The sequence below is a fragment of the Lissotriton helveticus genome, chromosome 2_1 (assembly GCF_964261635.1).
Source record: "Lissotriton helveticus chromosome 2_1, aLisHel1.1, whole genome shotgun sequence".
NCBI lineage: Eukaryota > Metazoa > Chordata > Amphibia > Caudata > Salamandridae > Lissotriton > Lissotriton helveticus.
Window position 1 is genome coordinate 1,874,348,332 of NC_136059.1, and position 15,445 is coordinate 1,874,363,776.

Consider the following 15,445-nt stretch of genomic DNA (forward strand, 5'->3'; position numbering starts at 1 on the left):
AAATAGTTGTGAGACAGTTGCTAACCACCACTGTGGTTTTTTGAGTTTCCCTAGTAAGCACCTCCTTCGTCAGCCCCTGGCTCACCAGAGAAGTTGCGTATTCTTACCACCCTTCGCAAACAGCCTTGTGAGAAAGTCTCTTGTTTCAGATCACATCATGCGTGAGAGCTGCAGATGTTAACAATGTGGGTAGTGACCTCACGTCACCGCCTGAGCTGACACAGCTATGTGAAATCAAACAGTGCAAGCTGAGCAAGCATGGTTGTGCACTACGCAGCAGCAAACTGAAGCAGCGGGATCAATTTACTTTACTGATGTATGGCAAGACATGTTATATTTGGGAAAAGAAAAACATAGAAGGGGATTTAATTTATATTTAGCTATCAACCAAAGTATAAAAATATGGCATCAGTACAACAGTTAACTTTGAAGCTTCCGCAACTATTTTTAGGTTTCACGCTGTGCTTGTGAAATCAATTGTATATCTTGGAAGGGACTTACATCCCACCTTCATTTTAATATTGGTCGGTATGCTTGCCAGTTTACTTTCCTCCGTTTCTATTGGTTGTAGCCTGTTCTCCCTTCTATGTCTCTCTTATCAGTGTCCTGTTGCCTAACTACTCATTCCCATCCGCGTTGGTGGTTAGAACAATTTTACTTTTGGTTAATGCTACACACCATTTACTGTTTACATTTTGTTATCTTTCCCTCTAAACACTTAATATTGCTATATTTTACTACTAAAAAGGCAGTCACAATTCCAGTTACCCTGCAATAAAAAATGGGCTTGATTTAAATAGTGCAGCAGGTGCAGGGGCACTGAAGACAAAAGCTCTAGGGACCCCACTAAACACATAGTATTGCAGAATTTTACTACTAAATAGACAGTCACAAGTGTGGTTACCTTGCAGGCACAAGGGTCATGATTTCAATGGTACAGTAGGTGCAGTTACACTGGGGCCCAAAGCTCTAGGTACCCCTTTAAACACCAATATTGCTATAGTTTACTACTAAACAGGCAGTCATAAGGGCACATATCTTGCAGGCAATAGGCACTAGCGTAACTAAACTTGAGGGCTCCCCCTGCAAACTACATGGAGGGCCCCCCTCCGGACTCAGCAGGAGAAGTCACATCAGGGTAGTATGCTGAGGGTGCCCCCTGGACATCGGACCCCCAGCACGGCGGGGGCCGTGGGGGCCTTTGTTACGCCACTAGCAATAGGGTCATGTTTTGAATGGTGCAGCAGGTGCAGTGGCACCAGACCCTAAGCACATAATATTGCTATATTTTACTACTAAACAGTTCATTTATTTTAACACATCAAAATAACAAAATAAAGAACTCAAAAGATGGTCCAGCTGCACCGCAAGGACAGCGAACATGGGACAAATTTGAAGAGTTAGGGGAGAATGTCTCTCAATCAATATTGAAGTAAAGCCACTCATTGCTAAGGATGACTTTCCGTTCGATTCCCGCTTCTGTAATTGCAGCCAACAAATCACACCACCACTGGAGCCATCTCGTTCCTTTGCCAAAGCAACAGCATTGGCAGTAAAAGTCAAGCACTCTTCTTTTATCATTCCTGGATTGTAAGAGGAGTCCACAAAACCATAGATGTAGGAACTGCTGGAGCCACCAATGGAAAAGGGTTTGACGCACCATCATTCCACCCAGGGGAACACTATAAACCTGCCTTTCTTTCCTGGAGTCCCATCCAGCTACAAGAATTCCTGCCATGAGATCCTCCCGACACCTGTAGCACATCTCCTTGAAGAGGTTGGCAGCGGTGTGAATCAGAGGGGGCTCGCTGAGCTCAATGCTATGGAATCCAAGCTGGTAGGTTACCACAGCAGCAATGGCTTGCGTATTTGCGATTTAAGCTCTAGTGGTGGTTTGAGAGTACGCTCTAATGACAACTCCCATAAACTCCACAGCCATAATTGTGGTCTCAGTACTGACTTCCCGCCACATCCAATTGGGGCAGAGGTCGGTCCGGCTCCCAGGCGGGGCTGCACTTGATCCCCACTGCTGCTGCATCATTACGGCCGCAATCTTGTGCTGAGTCACAATTGCAATTACCTCGCAGTTAAAAGCTCTAGGCACACCAATGAACACGAATATTGGTATGTTTAACTATTCAACAGGCAGTCATATGTGCAGATACCTCGCAGGCAATAGGGTCATGATTGAAATGGTGCAGCAGGTGCAGTGGCACCGGGGCCAAAAGTTGTCAGAACTTCTCTAAACACCTAATTATGCTATATTTTACTTCAAAACAGGCAGTCACAGTTGCAGTTACCTTGCAGTTAAAAGGGGCATGGTTTCAATGGTGCAGCAGGTTCAGTGGCACTGTCATCAAAAGCTCTAGGGACCTCACTAAACACAGATTATTGCTAACTGTTACTACTAAACAGCCAGACACAAATGCAGTTATGTTGCAGGCAGTAGGGTCATGATTTCAATGGTGCAGGAGGTGCAGTGGCACCGGGCCCAAAAGTTATCAGAACTCCTCGAAACAGATAATATTGCTATATTTTACTACTAAACGGGCAGTCACAATTGCAATTACCTTGCAGTTAAAAGGGACATGATTTGAATGGTGCAGCAGGTGCAGTGGCACTGTGGTCAAAGCTTTAGATACCCCACTAAATACAGATTATTGTTCAATTTTAGAACTAAACAGGAAGTCGTCATAAGTGCAGTTATCTAGCAGGCACTAGGGTCATGATTTCAGTGGTGCAGCAAGTGCAGTGACACCGGAGCAAAAGCTCTAGGCACCTCAGTAAAGACTGTTTATTAAGAAGATTCTTTGGCGACACATCAGCGATACCAATATGATAATTTATCATGCTCTGATGAAATCCACAGGTAGTGGACGAAACGCGTTGGCTGTTTTTATGCTACTTCTTGTGAGACATAAAGAACATATGATATACTGTATGGACATGGTGGACTAACTTACTGTGGAAACTGGTGTAGGTGGTGCACTCCACATTTGTGGAAGGATTTGCCTTGGTCTTTGGATCGCTCTCTGGAAACAGCGGAAGCAAGTGGAAGTGCCTGCCACTTGGCTTAAAACTATTGACCTTTGGACTCTATTTGGGTTATTACGAGGGAGGTGCGGCTGATTTATAGGCTCGCTGTTTCACTGTGATTTGTACTGATTATTGCTGTATTTTACAAATAAACAGGCAGTCACAAGCGCAGGTATCTTGCAGGCTCTAGGGTCGTGAATTAAATGGCGCAGAAGGTGCAGTGACACTGGGGACAAAAGTTGTCAGAACTCCTGTAAACACCAAACAGTGACCAGTGCAGTTACCTTGCAGCTACTAGGCTCATGATTTCAATGATGCAGCAGGTGCAGTTACACTGGGGCCCAACGCTCTAGGAACCCCTTTAAATAATAACTATTGCTATATTTTACTACTAAACAGGCAGTCACAAGTGCAATTTACTTTGCAGGCAATAGGGCCATGATTGAAATGGTGCAGCAGGTGCAGTGTCACTGGGGCCAAAAGTTGTCATAACTCCTCAAAAACACCAACTATTGCTGTATTTTACTACAAAACACCCAGTCACCAATGTAGTTATCTTACAGGCACTAGGGTCATGGTTAGAATGGTGCAGCAGGTGCAGTGGCACCGGGCCCAAAAGTTGCTCGAACTCCTCTGAACAGCTGATATTGCTCTATTTTACTATTAAACAAGCAGTCACAATTGCAGTTACATTGCAGTTAAACTAGGCATGATATGAACAGTGCAGCAAGTTCAGTGGCACTGTAGTCAAAAGCTCTAAGGACCCCATTAAATACAGATTATTGCTAACTTTTACTACTAAACAGGCAGTCATAAGTGCAGTTATCTAGCACATACTAGGGTCATTATTTCAATGGTGCAGCAGGTGCAGTGGCACTAGGACCAAAAGCTCTAGGCCCCCCACTAAACACCGATTATTGCTATATTTTACAACTAAACAGGCATTTACAAGTGTAGGTATCTTGCGGCTCTCGGGCCATGACTTGAATGGTGCAGTAGATGTAGTGGCACTGGGCCAAAAGTTGTCAGAACTCCTCTAAACACCAAATAGTCTTTAGTTCAGTTATCTTGCAGGTGCTATGGCCATGATTTCAATGGTGCAGCAGGTGCAGTGACAGTGAGCCCAAAGCTATAGGAACTCCTCTAAACACCAAATATTGCTATATTTTACTACTAAACAGGCAGTCACAAGTGCAGTTAACTTGCAAGCAATAGGGTCATGATTGAAATGGTGCAGTGGCACAGTGGTCAAACGTTCTAGGGACCTAGCTAAATCCAGATTATTGCTAACTTTGACTACTAAACAGTCACAAATGCAGTTATCTTGCAGGAACTAGGGTCATGATTTGAATGGTGCAGCAGGTGCAGTTAAAACGGGGCCCAAAGCTCTAGGAACCCCTCTAAACACCAAATATTGTTATAATTTACCACTAAACAGGCAGTCACAAGTGCAGTTACCTTGCAGGCAATAGGGTCATGTTTTGAATGGTGCAGCAGGCCCAGTGGCACTGGGCCCTAAAGTTGGCAGAACTCCTCTAAACACCTAATATTTCTATATTTTACTACTAAATAGGCAGTCACAATTGCAATTAAAACTGCTTTGATTTAAATGGTGCAGCAGGTGCAGTAGTACTGGGACCAAAAGCTCTAGGGTCCCCCACTAAATACAGATTTTTACTAAATGTTACTACTAAACAGGCAGTCATATGTGCAGGTATCTTGCAGACACTAGCGTCATGATTTGAATGGTGCAGTAGGTGTAGTGGTACCGGGCCCAAGAGTCTTTGCGTTAAGGCTGCACAGCAGTTACTGTTTACCGATACTTATCTTCCCTTGGCTGCACACATTTAGAGGGTGGAACTTTTAACTAATTTTCACATTCCTTAGGATATTTTTCTGCTAAAAAAATAGAATTTTTTCGGTGTCATGTGTTTGACGCTAATACAATTGTTTTTCTACTGTGTCATTGTAATGGCCGATATTTTCCTCACAATCGGGTGTCTTAGCTAAATATAGGGTCTATGGGGTCATTACTCATCACAGTCCCTTCTTAGAATGCCTGCAAACACCACACTTTCATAATACTTACCTAAGAAAGGAATAATACTAATAACTAAAGATATAATAGAAGAAAGAAATAATAAAGATATATTAAATCATAGCTCCGAGGATATGTATAGCAACGTAATCAGCAAGGCAACGCGATATCAGAACCCTTCCGGGGAATTACATCAGCACCCTTCTGGGGAATCAAATCAGCGATCGCGACAGCAACACCTTCCGGTGAATCAGCAAAGCAAAGCGAAATCAGCACCCTTCTGGGGAATTATATCAGCACCCTTCTGGGGAATCAAATCAGCAATCGCGACAGCAACACCTTCCGGTGAATCAGCAAAGCAACGCGAAATCAGCACCCTTCCGGGGAATCAATTCGGCAATCGCGACATCAACACCTTTCGGTGAAAATCAGTACATACCTCTTGCACTATATTGGGGGTAAGTTTACTTGTAATTTGAATGCTCCTGTTTTAGAGACCATCTCCCTTCCGAATCAGCAATTACCCATTCGAGGGGAATTAAACCGTCCCTCCGTAAGCACTTGGTCAAAAAGGGGTCCCGTCTTCCTCCACAAGAAATAAGGACACTAATGTATAATTCAAGGGGACTTTATTACATGATAAAAGGATGACAAGGCAAATAAAAGAAATAACTAAATATCACAATCATTCATTAACACATACACATACATAGAACCTGAAAAATGAAAGATATAGTTAGAAAGTTATATGGAACGTCTCGCCATATTAGGCATTCTTTATTAGGATCCAACGCTCTGTCCCTCTTCTGATTGGGTCAGGACTCTCTGCTCCACAAACACGACTACACGTCTGCAGCGTGATGCTTCATCAGATCATCAAAACAGCCAGATCAGCAACTCTCTCTCACTTGGACCCGCTTTCACTAATATAGAGTACGTCTCTTTCTCGAAGCTTCTAGAAGAACCCACCTATCGTTCTCACAAGATTCCTGTACCACCTCGTACCAGGCACACAACAGCAGCTGGCCAAGCGTTTGTTGCGTCTCCGGCGCGAAGAGAATATATTCCACCGATAAGAACCGGTCCCTGCTGGTTCATTGCTAGCGAACAGCACATGAAAACTAAAACATTACCTTTCACCTGAAAGAGCTCGGCAGAATAGTGTCAGAAAAGAAGATGGCTTCGCTCGAGCATAGGCCTCTAGGCCCGAAAAGAAGCAAAAGCAGTATGCAAGAAGGCATAAGATCATGCCAAAGCACATAGGCAAGCCCTACTAGTAAGTGAGGTAAAAGTCGGAAACAAAAAGAACATCATAGGTGTTCGAGTGACAGCAACATATACCGAGATGGTGGTGGGCAACGGTCATAATCAGCCCAAACAATAACAATACCTCTGTCATTACAGTCATGTGTTTGTTGTTTGCACATAATGTAGCGTAAACCAGAACAAAGTTATTCCAGTGCTTTACACGGACCCGCTCCATGGTGCTATGAAGGGCTGTTTTAACCTCCTTTATCCTTTGGAACAGTTTCTGTGTAACATTACAGCACCAGACAACTGCTGCAGAGTCTTGGACTGTAAACACAGTCATGGGCCTGTTCTAAAAGTATTCCTCGAGTTTTGTGATTGGAGCCTGTTCCTTCTACTGGCTGGGAAAGGAGGCTGTATAGTTTCAAGAGCAGTTAATTCGAAAATTCCAGCTACTGGGCTTTGTTGTCGCATTGTGTCAAAGCTTGTCTTTGTGAGCAAGCGTGTTAGGTGAATATATGGGATTTGTGCCGCTGTTCTTTTTTCAGTAAGGTATCTTCTTTGCATAGATATGAGTAAACACAATAATTCTCTAACTCCCCCCACTCCCTCAACCCTGGATCCACAGTGCTAAGTGATGATATATATAACAATTCTCTAACTCCCCCCACTCCCTCAAGCCTGGATCCACAGTGCTAAGTGGTGATATGTATAATAAGGCATGGTATGTCAGGACGCATCCATCTAAGGAATGCTCTCATGTTGGGGATCAGTATCAGTGTTCATCAAGCGATGAAGACAGAAATATTTGGGACAGGTTAATTCATGGAATTCCTTGGATAGCAAAGCGATGCTCATTATTGTTTCAAAGTTTATGTTCATGTTTAAGTTTAGTTTTTTTACGCAATAATAAAAACAGATGTGGGTGCAAAATTTTAAAAAAACTTCGTAAGAGAAATCTGTAATGAATTAAAAAATCTTGCCCACCTCAATAAAACAATAATCTCACTTTCAGTGTGTTTCTTTGACTTATATTGTACAGCTGCTCAAACAATGGACAATAACCAAAAAACACCTTTTCATCTAGTTTTCGGTCTCTTGCTTTTTTGGATTTGCAAAAACAGCCCTTACACTGTACTTGCATGTTTTTTCACCCACCCTTATCTATTCTCCGTATAGTTGCATCACTTTCAAGTCTACTTATTAGGTATATGTTTTGTTATCTTTGTCCTTCACCATTTACATAATCTCCCCACTTTATAATACCACTAGTAATAGCACATTATATTGCCTTTTTGCGCATAAATAAGTCATAACACTTTACCAGACTATCTGTAACTTATATTGTACAACTACTTAGCAAGCTACAACTTACAACAAGAAAAGCCTATTATTAGTCACATAGATGAAACTAATGCATTTACTAACGCTTGTTATAAGTTCCTAGGGTTCCTGTTATGGGTTGACAACAATGGGAAAAGTACTTTTTGAATAATGTTTCAATAATTTAGCATGACCTCTGATTCTTACTCCAGCAAGGAAACATAAAACATTATCACATGCATTGGGTCCTGAGGGATTGTGCTTATATGAACAGATGGGAAAATATTGGGAGCTCTTGAAAGTGATTAAATGATCTTTCTGACTTGAATGCACATTTCGAACCATCAATTTGTGCCTATACAAAAGTTTTTTCATTGCAACGAGGAACCCAGTGAGACTATATAAGGCTTAGTTAAAAGAAATCTCGCTATAAGTTGCAATCTTCATGATGAATGTGTCGGTGATTAGATTGTTATGCATACTAATAATTAAGCTATACAGGATACATTATGGCTATATTTTAAAGAACCTCTGAAAAATGTTATTGCAAAAGCAGATGTCCAGGTGAAAGGAAACATGAAGCAGAGGGCTTTTTCGGGATTACAGAGGGGAAAATACAAAAATAGGAACAGCAATTGGAAATAAATTGTACGTAAAAAAGGAACACCATGTTGCAGATGTCAAAATCACAATCTCACATCTCAATCAAAAAAAGCCAGCAACTAACACTAAACATTTATACTGTAGTATAGTTGGGCATTTTTGCTAAGCTGTTAGAAAAAGAAGAACACTTTTAAAGTAGGTAGAGTGACCTTCATAGGTGATATGAAAAATACTTCACGTGATGTGATATAGAATGTTAAAGGGTGTCAAATGTGCAAAACTCAACCAGAATATTACTTGATTACAACTAGGGTGTGCCTGCAAATAATTACAGAGTCTAGGTCACCTATTCTGTCATTACTACTTTTTAAATTTAAGGACAGAAAGGCTGTGTGTAAGCTTTCTGTTGAAAGAAAAGGGCCTTCTGTTCTAGGCTGGAAGTTTCAAAGAGTGCTGTGCTTTGTTTGACACCCTAACAGCAAAGAAAAAGTACTTGGGATAGGGACAATCAAAGACATGAAAACTGCAGGTTTAGAAAGGTTTTCAAAAGTGTTTAAAGGGAAAGTTTGGAAATTGAAAAGCTTTTCTCACAAAATTAAATGGCAACAGCTTAACAAGGGTAGCAGAGCTGCATTGATTCTGTTAGACCTCAGTGTAGCGTTCGATACAATGAACCACAATATCCTTCTCCAAAGACTGAAGGTTATGGGGCTACAGAAGTTGGCCTTGTCCTGGCGTAGTTAATTTCTTAAGGACTGTGTCTTTCAAGTTCACATGCAGCAGTACTGTTCTATACTACATCACTTGCCATGTGGGTCCCTCTCGGCTTTACTTTGAGCCCAACACTATTCAATGTTTATGTAAGACCCCTTGCGGACACTGTAGAAGCATATGGCCTCACCTATCTATCTTATGCAGACCATACTGAGATCGTTGTCTCCCTTTCAACCCAGGAGAAGCATACAGCGGAGGCTCTGAACAGCTGCCTCAAACAAGTCTCCACTTGGATAAATACTAATTCATTAAAGTTAAATGGAGATAAGACAGAGTTCCTTCTTCTAGGCAATAGTCACCACCTGTCGGGTCCGCATCTATGGTCAGTTGCAATGGGTGCTCTACAAACCCCAGCCCCCGAAGTCAAGAACCTTGGAGTCTGTCTAGATGATTATCTTTCTATGAGCCACCAAATTATCAAAGTGTCAGCCATTTGTTTCGGCAACTTGAGATGGCTTAGAAAGATTCTAGGGCTTCTCCCGTATTCGGCTCAGAGAACAATCATCCAGACCTTAGTCATCTCAAGGCCTGACCGTGGAAATATTCTTTACCTGTGGGTCCCTAAGTAATACCTTAGGAGACTCAAGGTGGTGCAGAATGTTGCTACTAGACTTACTCCATCCACCCAAATACCATTCCACTGCCTGCATGCTTCGTGGATTACACTGGCTCCCAATTGAGCGGCGGATCCAATTTAAAGCATTAAGTTACGTGCACAAATGCCCTTCAAACTCTGGTCCTAGAAACTTAAGATCTCTGTTGTTATCGTATACACCAAACCGACCTCTGAGCTCAAGTAACACGGGTCTAGTTTCAGTGCCCAGTGTTTGGAGATCCAGGCAAGGAGGCTGTGCCTTCTGTTTCTTAGGCCCAAAGCTGTGGAACTCTTTCCCTTCGGATCTTAGAGCATGTAGATCACTCTCAAATTTCCATAAGAAGATTAACTTCCTTGATGACTTCCTTTACTACCACTAGTCATGATAACAGGACTAATTAAATGTAAAACACAGCAGTTGAGAATGCTTATTGTATGACATGTATGAAATGTGAAATCCAATAAAAAGGCTTCCATAAGAAGATTAAAACCTGATTGTTTTAACCATGGACTTTAGGATCAGCAATCAGGACATTCTCTGGTATCCATGCAGTAATGTAGCACTGGGAAACCTTTGGCTGGGTAGCCATGAACTCTATATATCTGGTTAATAAGGAAAATTACATTCTCAAGATACAATAAGATAAGATGGGGTTTACACTGATGATGGTTAGGGAAGAGGTGAAAAATGAATTGCTAACACTTCAAGAGGTGAAAATGATAGAACCTTTGGAGTCTTCTGTACAGTTTTCCTTCTTGGTGGTTGAGTGATGTGCCAACAGAAAGATTAGATTGGGTGTGGACTTTAGGGGACTGAATAATAACATAGTGGTGGATCGGTTTCTTCATCTAAATAGTGAAAATATGGTAACATTAAGTAAAGGAGCGGAGTGGTATTCAATGATAGCTCTCTCTTCAGCCTACCATCTGGTGCCATTGCATCAAGAACGCAGAAAATTAACTATATTCGCCATGTCTTTTGACTGTTTTCAATTTCTTCAGATGTTGTTTGGGTTAGCTTTTGCGGTATTTAAAAACTCATGATGGAATTTTCTGGAAACATGCAAGGGGTACTGTGTTCCCAAGGTGATATATTTAGTTATAGAAAGGGACAAAAAGAACATGATGAACATCTGATGGAGGGTCTATGATCTTAGAGGCTAAGGAGTTACCTCCAGAGTCCAGGAAATGTAATTTTGCTTAATGAGAGGTCACTTGTTGGGCATCACATATTATGCAGAAAAGTCATCACATGAGGTATAGTGCACCCTCCCTTAACGGTGACTTACCTAGGCCTCATGCAGTGCTGGGCAGGCAGGGCACACATAGATGTGTGTCATGTTGACTCTTCACATTTAGCTGCACGAAAACATGCAGGCTGCAATGGCAGTTGTGCATGTTTCCGGTGAGAGGTCTCTGAGGGTGGCTAAATACACGCTGCGCCCCTCAGAGGCCTTTTCCTGGCTACCATAGGTAACCCTTACAAGGGACTTTCAGGTAGGCCAGAGTCGTGCCAATTGTGAAAACAATGGTGCAGGTTAGGGAAAGAACACAGGCCCTGTGAACCCGATTGGCAGGGACACAGGGCAAGTAGATAGGCAAATAGATAAGCATCTTCTAGGTCAACAGTAATCATGAAATGCCCCTTCATGATTAAGGGAATTACGTTCTTTAGAGTTTCCATTTTGAAAGGTATTCTCTTGATGGCATTGTTGAGCTTCCTGAGGGCGATAATTAGTCTGAACTTTCCCAGTAGTTTTGGTACTAGGCAAACAAAAGAATAGCACCATTTTACTTTTTCTTTCTAGGGTACAGGAATAATTTCTTCCTTCCATAATCCTTACTGTGTTGTACATGGCTTCATTTTAGATCGGGTCTGAGGGACACAGAGTAGTTATGGTCCCAGTTTATGGTGGCTTAGTAGCAAACTCGATGAGAGAACCCCTTCTGATCACACACAAGACTCAAGCAATGGAAGTGGATATTTCCTGCACCATCTTGAAGTGCTTCCTTTGGCCTCCAAAGGGTGGACATCTTTCCTCTGCATAGTTAGGATCGCTGATGTTTATTTGGAGAAAGAGGTTTTGACTTTGATCTAAGATATTTTTGAAATTCTTATTTCTCTGTCTTTTGGAAAAGCCAGAGTAATGTGATATGATTTCACTGAGTTTTGACGAAAGGGAGATTACTATGAAGACTGAAAGTTTTACGGTAGCATAGTAGGTTGTCTGAAGGAGGTAGAATGTTTCTTCTCCTTAAATAATGTAGCTTGTATTTCAATTATGCTCAAAACAACCACACTCTCTCAAAAAGCATTTGTAAAGCTGTACACTTTTAAAAGGAATCAATATGCCAGGAAAAAGTTTTTTTCTTGTCTCCTCATTAGCTCCTTCTGATAAAGCTGAAGCATGCACCACATCAAAGGAGACATCCAAAAGGAACTTGGCTTGTTTCTTGATTGCCTACAGTAAGCTAGAACATTCAGTTCCCTCTTGTACAGCTCTAAATAATTTCTAAAATTTCAGAAATGAGAGACTGGCTTGTACATGCACCATATATCCCCACTCTCGTGGCTAGGTGTGCTCCAGTGTCACTATTTTTGATTGTGGAATCAATCTATTTGTCCATTTGCTGCTTGAGGATCTTGTCAACTGTAATATAAGTGTGCCCGACCAAACTAGCTACCACAGAATACGCCATCTTAGTCTCTGGAATCTTTTTATCCATGTTGTCTAGTAAGTACAGTCTAGACATTAATATGGTCGCATAAATGTTATCTAGATCGTTCCACTCATGCTTTGAAACATCCAGAACATGTTGAATCTAGATAGTTCTGGTTAAGGAGCCTTCAAAAACTATTTGAGGACTGTATCAGAAGAAGTGGATGGCATTTCCAACCTATATTGTGATGCAGTCTGATAATGTTTTCTAGTAATATTTCTTTGTCAATATATTTTCCGTATTGGTCTATAGTAGATTATTTCTCCTCAGAGTCAGATCCAGAAGAAGATATAAGCTACGGTTTCTGTGGATTAACAGGTGCATGTATGCCCACCATCGTTTCCAATACAATTCTTCTGATTTTATCTTCAAAATCCTCATCTTGTTTGCTGGAGGAAGGCCCTAGCTTACACTGCATCAGTAACACCCTATGCGGGGAATATACCTTTGCTAGGCATCCCGACGCCACAGGGGAGACTCACGAGGAGAACACTACACCACTGGACGGATGCAGGGATTGAGGAGGTTGGGATGTTCTTTGGGGATGATGTCCTCCTGCACCATGACACTTTTGTACGGGCTACCGGGGCCTCCGCCGGACAGTATTTGCTGCATGCTACAGTGTCCCACTATATCCGGACCACTTGGGCGCCACAAAGAACCCAACCAATACAGCATGACCTAGTGCATCTCATGTATTACATGGGTACCGGGGGTCATTTGGTGCGATGGTTATACACCGGGGTCCGAGCGCATGCGGCCATATCCCTTGATACACTTAGAGATACTTGGGCGCGAGATACTGGGGAGGAACGAACAGATATCGCCTGGCGGACGATACTAGAACACCCCAAACGAGTCTCACGGAATGTGAAATTTAAATTCATCCAGACTATGGTTCTCCGTAGGGCGTACCTAACCCCAGGAAAGATCCACCGGATGTTCCCCGACTCCCCCCCACTATTGCCCATGATGCAGGGAAGATGAGGCGGGCTTCCTCCACATGCTGTGGTCATGCCCACAATTGAGGGGATACTGGGTACAGGTGTGTGGGATATTGCGAGAGACTACACATATGCAGGTACATGAGAACGCCCTATATTGCTTAGTGGGATCTCGCGGACGCCCCAAGACATTGAAGGCCAAATTGAGATTTATAGATGTGGCTCCCCTATTGGCGGTTCGAGTGTTGACAATGAGATGGAAATCCCCCAGAATACCTAGTATAGAGACGTGGAAGAGAGATGTGGTGAAATGGGGCCGGGCGGAGAGTATCACCCTTAAGAAGGAGGAGGACACTGGGAAACAGAAGGACCTAATGGCCTTAGATTGGGAGGTTATGCTACTGGCATTGGAAGGGCTGGACACTCCACAGTCCCAGGGAGATAGACCGTGAGGCACACGATAGGTATGGATGATGGGAAACCAATCGTATCGGCGAAAGGTCTGATGATCATAACCACTCCCTAACACTGTACCGGAGCAGTCAGTATTGAGGATCCCGGGCACTGCTTACATAAGCGACCGCAGCGACCAGGAGACGGGAGGGTAGAGGGTGGGATAGTTGGGGTGGGGGCGGAAGGGTACAGGTTTTTTCCGTAGTTATTTCTGTAAACAAGAAAGCTTCATGCAAACTTCCGGGATGTAGATATGGTTTGCAGCACACCGGGAGGGGTGCGCTGTTACTATACGAACTCTGTGTATTTGGTAAAAAGGAAGATGATTATAAATGGGATACCTGTTGTTGGGGCGAAAACTGGAAAAACGTGATTGTTAGAAATGTGTGATGTTCGATGTATAATTTGCTTTGCTGGTACAATCACGAATGAAGATTTTTTTTTTAAAATCCTAATTTTGCCCTCATCGGGGTCTTTTGGGAGGACCCCCAGTGTGTGTTTGTGGTAGTGAACTGATTCAATAGGGGATTCCACCCTGGGTAGGTCTTTAAATATTTTTTTCCCTCCGACCCTTCCTCCTCCGTATTGTTTGATCTTTTGGGAGGAGAGCAGGAACCCCAGGATGAGCCCCCTTCCACAAAGTGTCTTTGCTTCAATATTTCCACATTCTGAACCGACAGGGATAGTACACTCGGCTCCATAAACGTCTCTAATGTGTGTCTCCTGCAGTTAAATAGTAACCACTACAGGAGAACACTGATGCGGTGAAATAAAAAACACATAACTCCAAATTAGCTGAATGTGATTGCGTAGAGAACACTGCTATCGCACGCACGGTCTGAGGAATGGCGATTGGGACGGGGTACACGCCAGGGGTGTCCCCTCTTGCCACTCCTGTTTGCCCTGGCCAAAGAGCCCTCTGCTATCCGAGTCCGGACGGATATGGAACAATGGGGTATCATGGTGGGGGACACATGCAACATCATCTCTTTATATGCGGACGATGCATTGTTCTATTTGACTGCTCCCAGGGAGGCACTGCCGATACTACTGCACCACTTAGATTGGTTTGGCAAGGCGTCAGGGTTGCGACTTAACCGCAGTAAGTCTTTGGTTTTTCCGCTCGCGGGCCTTGACTCGGTGCCCTTGGGAGACTTACCAGACCTCGGGCTGCGATGGGAATGAGAGGGGTTCTGCTATCTTGGAATACAGGTGGCCCCCGAGAGATTTGCAGCTGCTGGCCCGGAACGTGGATCGCATACTCACGTCCTTACAGCAGTCGGTGTCCTTTTGGAATTCTTTGCCACTCTCTCTGATGGGACAGCTGGCCGTCGCCAAGATGGTGATGCTTCCTCGGACGTTATATATCCTCCAGAACTCACTATGTCGTCTCCCCCAACGAGTTTTCCACACTCTCAATATGCGGCTCACTTCTCTGCTCTGGGCGGGTCGGCGTGGTAGGGTAGCACTCCACACTGTTGTCCGCAGTTATGAGGAGGGGGTCTGGAAGCGCCACGCTTCGACTTAAATGACTATGCGGCACAGTTGCAGCATACGGCCCGTAGGTTTACGGATGTGGACAACTGGGAGACGCGCCTCCTTGCGGGTAGGGCGGACGTCCAGCTGCTACAGGTCGCCATAATGCAGGGCAGGGGGGCGACTCTTCCTTATGTTGTTCACACGGCCGGCACTTGGCAGCGGCTTGTTGAG

At 43.4% G+C, this 15,445-nt stretch overlaps 1 pseudogene; it reads right to left on the reverse strand.

Annotated features, from left to right (window-relative positions):
• Positions 1–1,417: 1,417 nt before the first annotated feature.
• LOC144820334 (proteasome subunit beta type-6 pseudogene) overlaps positions 1,418–15,445 on the reverse strand; it is a 32,753-nt pseudogene continuing 18,725 nt past the window's right edge.